The following is an 8,789-nucleotide window of genomic DNA, read 5'->3' on the forward strand; positions in this document are numbered from 1 at the left end:
CTGAACCTGGGAGGTAGAGGTTTGCAGTTAGCCGAGATCTCACCACTACACTCTAGACTGGGCAATAGAGCCAGACTCCCTCTTAAATTAAAAAAAAAAAAAAAAAAACTAGCCAGGCATGGTGGCGCAAGCCTGTAATCCCAGATACTTGGGAGGCTGACACAGGAAAATCTCTTGAACCCTGGAGGCGGAGGTTGCAGTGAGCAGAGTTTGCACCACTGCACTCCAGCCTGGGTGACAGAGCAAGACTGTCTCAAAAAATAAAACAAAAAACAAATGGGGTCTTGCTATGTTGCCCAGGCTGATCCTGAACTCCTGGCCTCAAGCTCCCACCTCCTAGAGTGCTGGGATTACAGGCATGAGCCACTACACCCAGCCACCAAGGCCCCAGTTTTAATTCCTCTACCGTGCAACTGACTTTGCCAGGGGTCACTCCTCCAGGCATTTGAGTCTGCAGGCCCTGCCTTAGGGTCTGTCCAGAGGTTCCTAGTAGCACAGCACCCCTGGAGCCTGAAACAGACCATGCCAAGCCCCGCCTGGGCCCCTCAGCTGGATCACATGTCTTTGTTCGCTGCATTTTGGTGTAGCGGGTCTGGCTTGAGGACAGATTCCCAGGATGGAGATCTCCGTGCACAAGGACACGATGTAAAGGACATGTGTGGTGGCTCCCCTTACCATTCCCACTGCCCCATATACTCCAGACACCATGGGTCAACCCACTGAAATCCACAGGAAGCCAAGGTTGGACACAATCTCAGCCTTCCAGGGAGACTCTCTCTGTATTTTATAGATGGGGAAACCAAGGCCCAAGGAGGAAGGGTTGCCACCTCCTGGTTTTTCTGTTTGTTGGTTTGTTTGTTCATTATTGTTGTTTTTTGAGAGGGAGTCTCCCTCTGTCACCAGGCTGGAGTGCAGTGGTGCAATCTCGGCTCACTGCAACCTCCGCCTCCCAGGTTCAAGCAATTCTCCTGCCTCAGCTTCCCCAGTAGCTGGGATTACAGGTGTGCACTACCACACCTGGCTAATCTTTTGTATTTTTAGTAGAGATGGGTTTTAGCTGGGTGCAGTGGCTCACAGCTATAATTCCAGCACTTTGGGAGGCCAAGGTGGATGGATCACTTGAGCTCAGGACTTTGAGACCAGCCTGGCCAACATGGTGAAACCCTGTGTCTACTAAAAATACAAAAATTAGCTGGGCTTGGTGGCGGTCGCCTGTAGTCCCAGCAACTCTGGAGGCTGAGACAGGAGAATCACTTGAACCCAGGAGAAGGAGGTTGCAGTGAGCTGAGATTGAGCCACTGTACTCCAGCCTGGGTGACAGAGCCAGACTCTGTCTCAAAAAAAAAAAAAAAAAAAGACCCATCATCCAAGCTGGAGTGTAGTAGCAGGACCTGGACTCACTGAAGCCTTGGACTCCGGGGCTCAAGCATCCTGCCTCAGCCTCCCGGAGAGCTGGGACCACAGGCTACCTCTGTTTTTCTTTCCAATGCTAACGTGGTCACATTTTGGGACAAGAGGAGCACTTTCACGTTGATGCTGATATCCATTTGTGTTGAATGCTTTTTGCTTTCTGGTACGAGACTTTAAACTCTCTCTCTCTCTCTTTTTTTTTTTTTTTGAGACGGAATTTTGCTCTTGTTGCTCAGGCTGGAGTGCAGTGCCCTGATCTCAGCTGACTGCAACCTCTGCCTCCCAGGTTCAAGCGATTCTCCTGCCTCAGCCTCCCCAGCTGGGACTACAGGCATGTGCCACTACGCCTGGCTAATTTTTGTATTTTTAGTGGAGACAGGGTTTAACCATGTTGGTCAGGCTGGTCTCGAACTCCTGACCTCAGGTGATCCACCCGTCTCGGCCTCCCAAAGTGCCTCCCAAAGCGTGAGCTACTTCGCCTGGACTAAACTCCCACTTTTTACATTTCTTGCTCAGTCCTGGAATGGGCCGCTTCTTCAAGAAGCCCTCTTTTCATGGCGCAAATTTTGGGTTCAGAGAATCCTCATTGCTCTCAGGTTGCCTTCATTTCTGGGTCTTCCCAGCATACAGAGCTAAGAAGCACATACTCTTGAAAGAGAAAAAGAAATCACAGGTTCATCATGGCATTTCACGTTCACATGCGACACTTACAGTATTATTCCGTCCCTTTTCTCTTTCCCTAAACATTCGGGTTTCTAATACCACTGATATGTTCATTTGCATCATACCATTAAATACCAAACCGCTTCAAAACAATATACCAAACATCGCTGTGTACGCCATACACATATACAACTATTGGTTCCAAACAGTAAGTGATAACATCAGCCAAGGAAGTTTAAGATTCCTTCATAGCTCTCATTTTCCTTTATTATTATTATTTTTGTTGGCCGGGCGCGGTGGCTCACGCCTGTAATCCCAGCACTTTGGGAGGCCGAGGCGGGTGGATCACAAGGTCAAGAGATCGAGACCATCCTGGTCAACATGGTGAAACCCCGTCTCTACTAAAAATACAAAAAATCAGCTGGGCATGGTGGCGCATGCCTGTAATCCCAGCTGCTCAGAAGGCTGAGGCAGGAGAATTGCCTGAGCCCAGGGGGCGGAGGTTGCGGTGAGCCGAGATCGTGCCATTGCACTCCAGCCTGGGTAACAAGAGCGAAACTCTGTCTCAAAAAAAAAAAAAAAACAAAAAACCATAAATGATAACATTAGCCAAGGAAGTTTAAGATTTCTTTATAGCTTTCGTTTTCCTTTATTATTATTTTTTTTGTTTAGTTTTTTTAGATGGAGTCTTGCCCTATTGTCCAGGCTAAAGTGCAGTGGCACAATCTCAGCTCACTGCAAACTTTGCTCCCAGGTTCAAGTGATTTCTGGCTAATTTTTGTATTTTTAGTAGAGATGGGATTTCACCACATTGGCCAGGCCAGTCTTGAACTCTTCACCTCAGGTGATCCACCCACCTTGGCCTCCCAAAATGCTGGGATTACAGTCGTGAGCCACCATGCCTGGCCTCATTTTCCTTTATTTTTATTTTTTTATTTTACTTTTTTTGAGACGGAGTTTTGCTGTTGTTACCCAGGCTGGAGTACAATGACGCGATCTTGGCTCACCGCAACCTCCACCTCCTGGGTTCAAGCAATTCTCCTGCCTCAGCCTCCTGAGTAGCTGGGATTACAGGTGCACACCACCATGCCCAGCTAATGTTTGTATTTTTAGTAGAGACGGGGTTTCACCTTGTTGACCAGGATGGTCTTGATCTCTTGACCTCGTGATCCACCTGCCTCGGCCTCCCAAAGTGCTGGGATTATAGGCGTGAGCCACCGCGCCCGGCCCTTTATTTTTATTTTTAATGATTTTTTTTTTTGAGATGGAGTTTCGCTCTTGTTGCCCAGGCTGGAGTGCAATGTCGTGATCTCAGCTCACCGCAACCTCTGCCTCCTGGGTTCAAGCTATTCTCCTGCCTCAGTCTTCCAAGAAGCTGGGATTACAGGTGTGCACCACCATGCCTGGCTAATTTTGTATTTTTAGTAGAGATGGGGTTTCACCTTGTTGGCCAGGCTGGTCTCAAGCTCCCGACCTCAGGTGATCCACCTGCCTCAGCCTCCCAAAGCGCTGGGATGACAGGCGTGAGCCACCGCGCCCGGCCCTCATTTTCCTTTAATATGTAGACCTTTTGTATCCATGGGAGATTGGTTCCAGGACCTGTCTCAGATACGAAAATCCCTGGAAGCTCAAGCTCCTGATATAAAATAACATAGTAGCACCTGGGTGTGGTGATCACACCTGTAATGCCAGCACTTGTGGAAGGCCAAGGTGGGAGGACTGCTTGAACCCAGGAGTTTGAGGTCAGCCTGGGCAACATAGTGAGACCCCATCTCTAAAAAACTTACATTTACTTTTTATTTTTTTTTTTTTGAGACGGATTTTCGCTCTTGTTACCCAGGCTGGAGTGCAATGGTGTGATCTTGGCTCACTGCAACCTCCACCCCCTGGGTTCAGGCAATTCTCCTGCCTCAGCCTCCCGAGTAGCTGGGATTACAGGCACGCACCACCATGCCCAGCTAATTTTTTGTATTTTTAGTAGAGACGGGGTTTCACCATGTTGACCAGGATGGTCTCGATCTCTTGTCCTCGTGATCCACCAGCCTCGGCCTCCCAAAGTGCTGGGATTACAGGTTCGAACCACCACGCCCAGCCTATGCTGTATTGTTTAGGGAATGATGATGAGGAAAAAATTCTGGGCTAGGCGAGATGGCCCACTCCTGTGGTCCCAGCTGCTCAGGAGGGTGAAGTGAGATCGCTTGAGCCCGGGAGTTCAAGGCTGTAATGAGCTATGATTGCACCACTGCACTCGAGCCTGGGGGACAGAGCAAGACCTTGTCTCAAAGAAATTAAAAAAGAATTTTATTTTGGACATTATGAGGTGTGGGAAAAAAACAGACCCTGTCTCAAAAAAAAAAAATCTGTACCTGTTCAATAGAGGCAAAGGGTTTTCCAAATTTCCCCTCCCTTCCTCTCCCCTCCCCTCCCTTCCCCCTCCTCCCCACCTCCTCTTTACTTTACTTTTCTGTTTTTTTTTTTTTTTGCGACAGAGTTTCACTCTTGTTGCCCAGGCTGGAGTGCAATGGTGCAAGCCCACTGGAACCTCCACCTCTCGGGTTCAAGCGATTCTCCTGCCTCAGCCACACAATGCAATACTACACAGCTGTAAAAAAGGAAAAAGGAAGGTCTCTTAACTCTGATGTGAGATCGTCTGGATATACAGCAAAGTTTAAAAAAAATAATAATAAGGGCCAGGTGCAGTGGCTCATGCCTGCAATCACAGCACTTTGGGAGGCCAACGTGGTGGAGCACTTGAGGCCAGGAGTTCCAGACCAGCCTGGCCAAAATGGTGAAACCTCATCTCTACTAAAAATACAAAAATCAGCCAGGTATGTAGTGTGCACCTGTAATCTGGAGGTTGAGGCAGGAGAATCACTTGAACCCTGGGAGCGGAGTTTGCAGTGAGGTAAGATCGAGCCACTGCACTCCAGCCTGGGCAACAGAGCACGACTGTCTCAAAAAAATAAAACAATAAAAAAAAATATACTTTGCAAGTCATTTCACCTTTTTGCTAGTATCCTTGAAATAGATTAGTAGTGGAATTGCTGGATTAAAGAGAAATGCATAGATAATTCTGCCAGCCATCACTCCATTCCTCTTCATTTTACATTTACAGAACATGCTAACAAACCTTGGGATTTTTGTCAACCTGTGTAGGTGAGAAGTGGTATTTCAGTGTGGTTGTAATGAGCATTTCTCTGGCTACAAATGAGGTTTTAATATATTTTCCAAAGTTTGAGGGCCAAGCTGGGTACAGGGGCACATACCTGTAGTCCCAGCTACTCAGGAGGCTGAGGTGGGAGATCACTTGAGCCCAAGAGTTCGGGGCTGCAGCAAGCTATGATCTTGTCACTGCACTCCAGCCCAGGCAACAGACTGAGACTCTGTCTCTAAAAATACAAAAAGCTTAAAGGCTGTTTTATTGTCTTCATTAAACTCTTACCTTTCTTCCTTTTTTCTTTCTTTTCTTCTTTTTTTTTTGAGACGGAGTTTCGCTCTTGTTACCCAGGCTGGAGTGCAATGGCGCGATCTCGGCTCACCGCAACCTCCACCTCCTGGGTTCAGGCAATTCTCCTGCCTCAGCCTCCCGAGTAGCTGGGATTACAGGCACACGCCACCATGCCCAGCTAATTTTTTCTTTTCGTATTTTTAGTAGAGACGGGGTTTCACCATGTTGACCAGGATGGTCTCGATCTCTTGACCTGGTGATCCACCCACCTTGGCCTCCCAAAGTGCTGGGATTACAGGCTTGAGCCACCACACCCAGCCTCCTTTTTTTTCTTACAGGTTTTTGGCTTTCTTCTTCCTCCTCTTCCTCTTCCTCTTCCTCTTCCTCCTCCTCCTCCTCCTCTTCTTCTTCTTCTCCTTCTTCTTCTTCTTTCTTCTTTTCTTTTTTTTTTTTTTTTGGCAGAGTCTCACCCTGTTGCCCAGGCTGATGTGCAGTGGCGTGATCACTGCTCACTGCAACCTCCGCCTCCCAGGTTCAAGTGATTCTCCTGCCTCAGCCTCCGGAGTAGCTGGGATTACAGGCATGTGCCACCATGCCTGGCTGAGTTTTGTGTTTTCAGTAGAGATGAGGTTACACCATATTGGCCAGGCTGGTCTTGAACTCCTGGGCTCAGGTGATCCACCCACCTCAGTCTCCCAAAGTGCTGGGATTACAGGCATGAACCATCACACCCGGCCTCCTCGATTTTTAAAAGCTCTTTATATGTTAGAGATATTAGCCCTTTGTCTGTGATACAGGTTGCCAGTGCTTTTTCCCAGTTCTTCAATTATCTTTTGATTTTGCTTATTGTGTCTTTTGCCATGCAGAATTTGTTCTTAGAATGTTCGTCTCATTGGCTGGGTGCGGTGGCTCATGCCTATAATTCTAGCACTTTGGGAGGCTGAGGCAGGTGGATCATTAGGTCAGGAGTTCAAGAGTAGCCTGGCCAAGATGTTGAAACCCTGTCTCTACCAAAAATACAAAAATTTGCCAGGAGAAGTGGCAGGCACCCGTAATCCCAGCTACTCGGGAGGCTGACGCAGGAAAATGGCTTGAACCCAGGGGCAGAGCTTGCAGTGAGCCAAGATCACGCCACTGCTCTGCAGCCTGGGGGACAGAGTGAGACTCCATCTCAAAAATAAAAAAAATAGCCAGACGCGGTGGTTCACACCTATAATCCCAGCACTTTGGGAGGCTGAGGCGGGTGGATCACAAGGTCAAGAGATGGAGATCATCCTGGTCAACAAGGTGAAACCCCGTCTCTACTAAAAATACAAAAATTAGCTGGGCATGGTAGTGCACGCCTGTAGTCCCAGCTACTTGGGAGGCTGAGGCAGGAGAATTGCTTGAACCCAGAAGGCAGAGGTTGCGGTGAGCCGAGATCGCGCCATTGCACTCCAGCCTGGGTAACAAGAGCGAAACTCCGTCTCAAAATAAATTAAAAAAAAAAAAAGAATATTTGTCTCATTTATCAAGCTTGTCTGTTATTGCTTCTGGATTTTGAGACATTTTTTTCTACTCCTAGGTTATCAAGAAATCCATGCATCATTTATGTTTTTTTTTTTTTTTTTTTTTTTTAAATTAAGACAGGGTTTCACCATATTGGCCAGGCTGGTCTTGACCTCCTGACCTCAGATGATCCACCCGCCTTGGCCTCCCAAAGTGCTGAGATTATAAGCGTGAACCACCACACCTGGCCCATCCATGGTTTCTTCTAGTTATTGCATATATATATATATATATATTTATTTTATTTATTTTTTTTGAGATGTTGTCTTGCTCTGTTGCCCAGGCTGGAGTGCGGTGGCATGAGCTCTACTCACTGCAGCCTCTGCCTCCTGGGTGCAAGAGATTCTTTTGCCTCAGCCTCCTGAGTAGCTGGGACTACAGGCATATGCCACCATGCCCGGCTTATTTTTCGTATTTTTAGTAGGGATGGGTTTTCACTGTGTTAGCCAGGATGGTCTCTATCTCCTGATCTTGGGATCTGCCCGCCTCGGCCTCCCAAAGTGCTGGAATTACAGGCATGAGCCACTGCACCCAGCCTGTATGGTTTTATTTCTCACACTGTATACCTCTTATCTATTTAGGACTTATCCTCGTTTTTGAAATGAGGGAGGGAGCCAATTTTATCTTTTTTTCAAATTGCCATCTAGTTGTCTAAACATCATTTAAAAGTCCATCCACAACCGGGTGAGGTGGCTCATGCCTATAATCCCAACATTTTTGGAGGCTGAGGTGGGCAGATGGTGAGGTCAGGAGTTTGAGACCAGGCTGGCCAGCATGGCAAAATCCCATCTCTACTAAAAACACAAAAATTAGCTGGGTGTGGTGGCAGGTGCCTGTAATCCCAGCTACTTGTAAAGCTGTGGCAGTAGAATCGCTGGAACCAGGAGGTGGATGTTGCGGTGAGCTGAGATCTTGCCGCTGCACTCCAGCTTTGGTGACAGAACAAGACTGTTGCAAGAAAAATAAATGAATAAAAGGAGGAAAAAAGTGTCAGAACCATATTCGCTTGCAGCATGCATGCCTCACATAGCTTCCGAAGGAGACACAGGAACAGGTACTCAGCTGCCTCCAGGGAGGGTGACCCTGGGCGGCTGGAGACGGCAAGGAGATGGTTCACTTCGTGAATATCCTGTCCTCTCTCCCCAAAAACTAAATACATCAAACTTGAACTAGAAAAATAAAACAAGGTCAGGTGTGGTGGCTCACGCCTGTAATCACAGCACTCTGGGAGGCTAAAGCGGGAGGATCACCTGAGGTCAGGAGTTCGAGACCAGCCTGACCAACATGGCGAAACCGTGTCTCTACTAAATTAGCTGGGCATGGTGCATGCCTGTAATCCCAGCTACTTGGGAGGCCAGGCAGGAGAATCGCTTGAACCTGGGAGGCGGAGGTTGCAGTGAGCTGAGATTGCACCATTATACTCCAGCCTGTGTGACAGAGTGAGACTGTCTCGGGGGAAAAAAAATAAAGCCAGACGAGGTGGCTCACGCCTGTAATCCCAGCACTTTGGGAGGCCAAGGTGGTGAATCTTTGAGACCAGCCTGACCAAAATGGCAAAAACCCTGTTTCTACTAAAAATAAGCAGTAGCAGCAGACCAGGGTGGCTTATTTGATACCTGTCCATGTAATACTAGATAACCTGGTTTCTGGGGGAGCCCGGGTACTGGGGCCACCGTGTGCCAGGTCCCTCCTCACCTGGCCCGCTTGTTTGGGTTCCTGG

The sequence above is a fragment of the Callithrix jacchus genome, chromosome 22 (genome assembly GCF_049354715.1).
Source record: "Callithrix jacchus isolate 240 chromosome 22, calJac240_pri, whole genome shotgun sequence".
NCBI classification, from domain to species: Eukaryota; Metazoa; Chordata; class Mammalia; order Primates; family Cebidae; genus Callithrix; species Callithrix jacchus.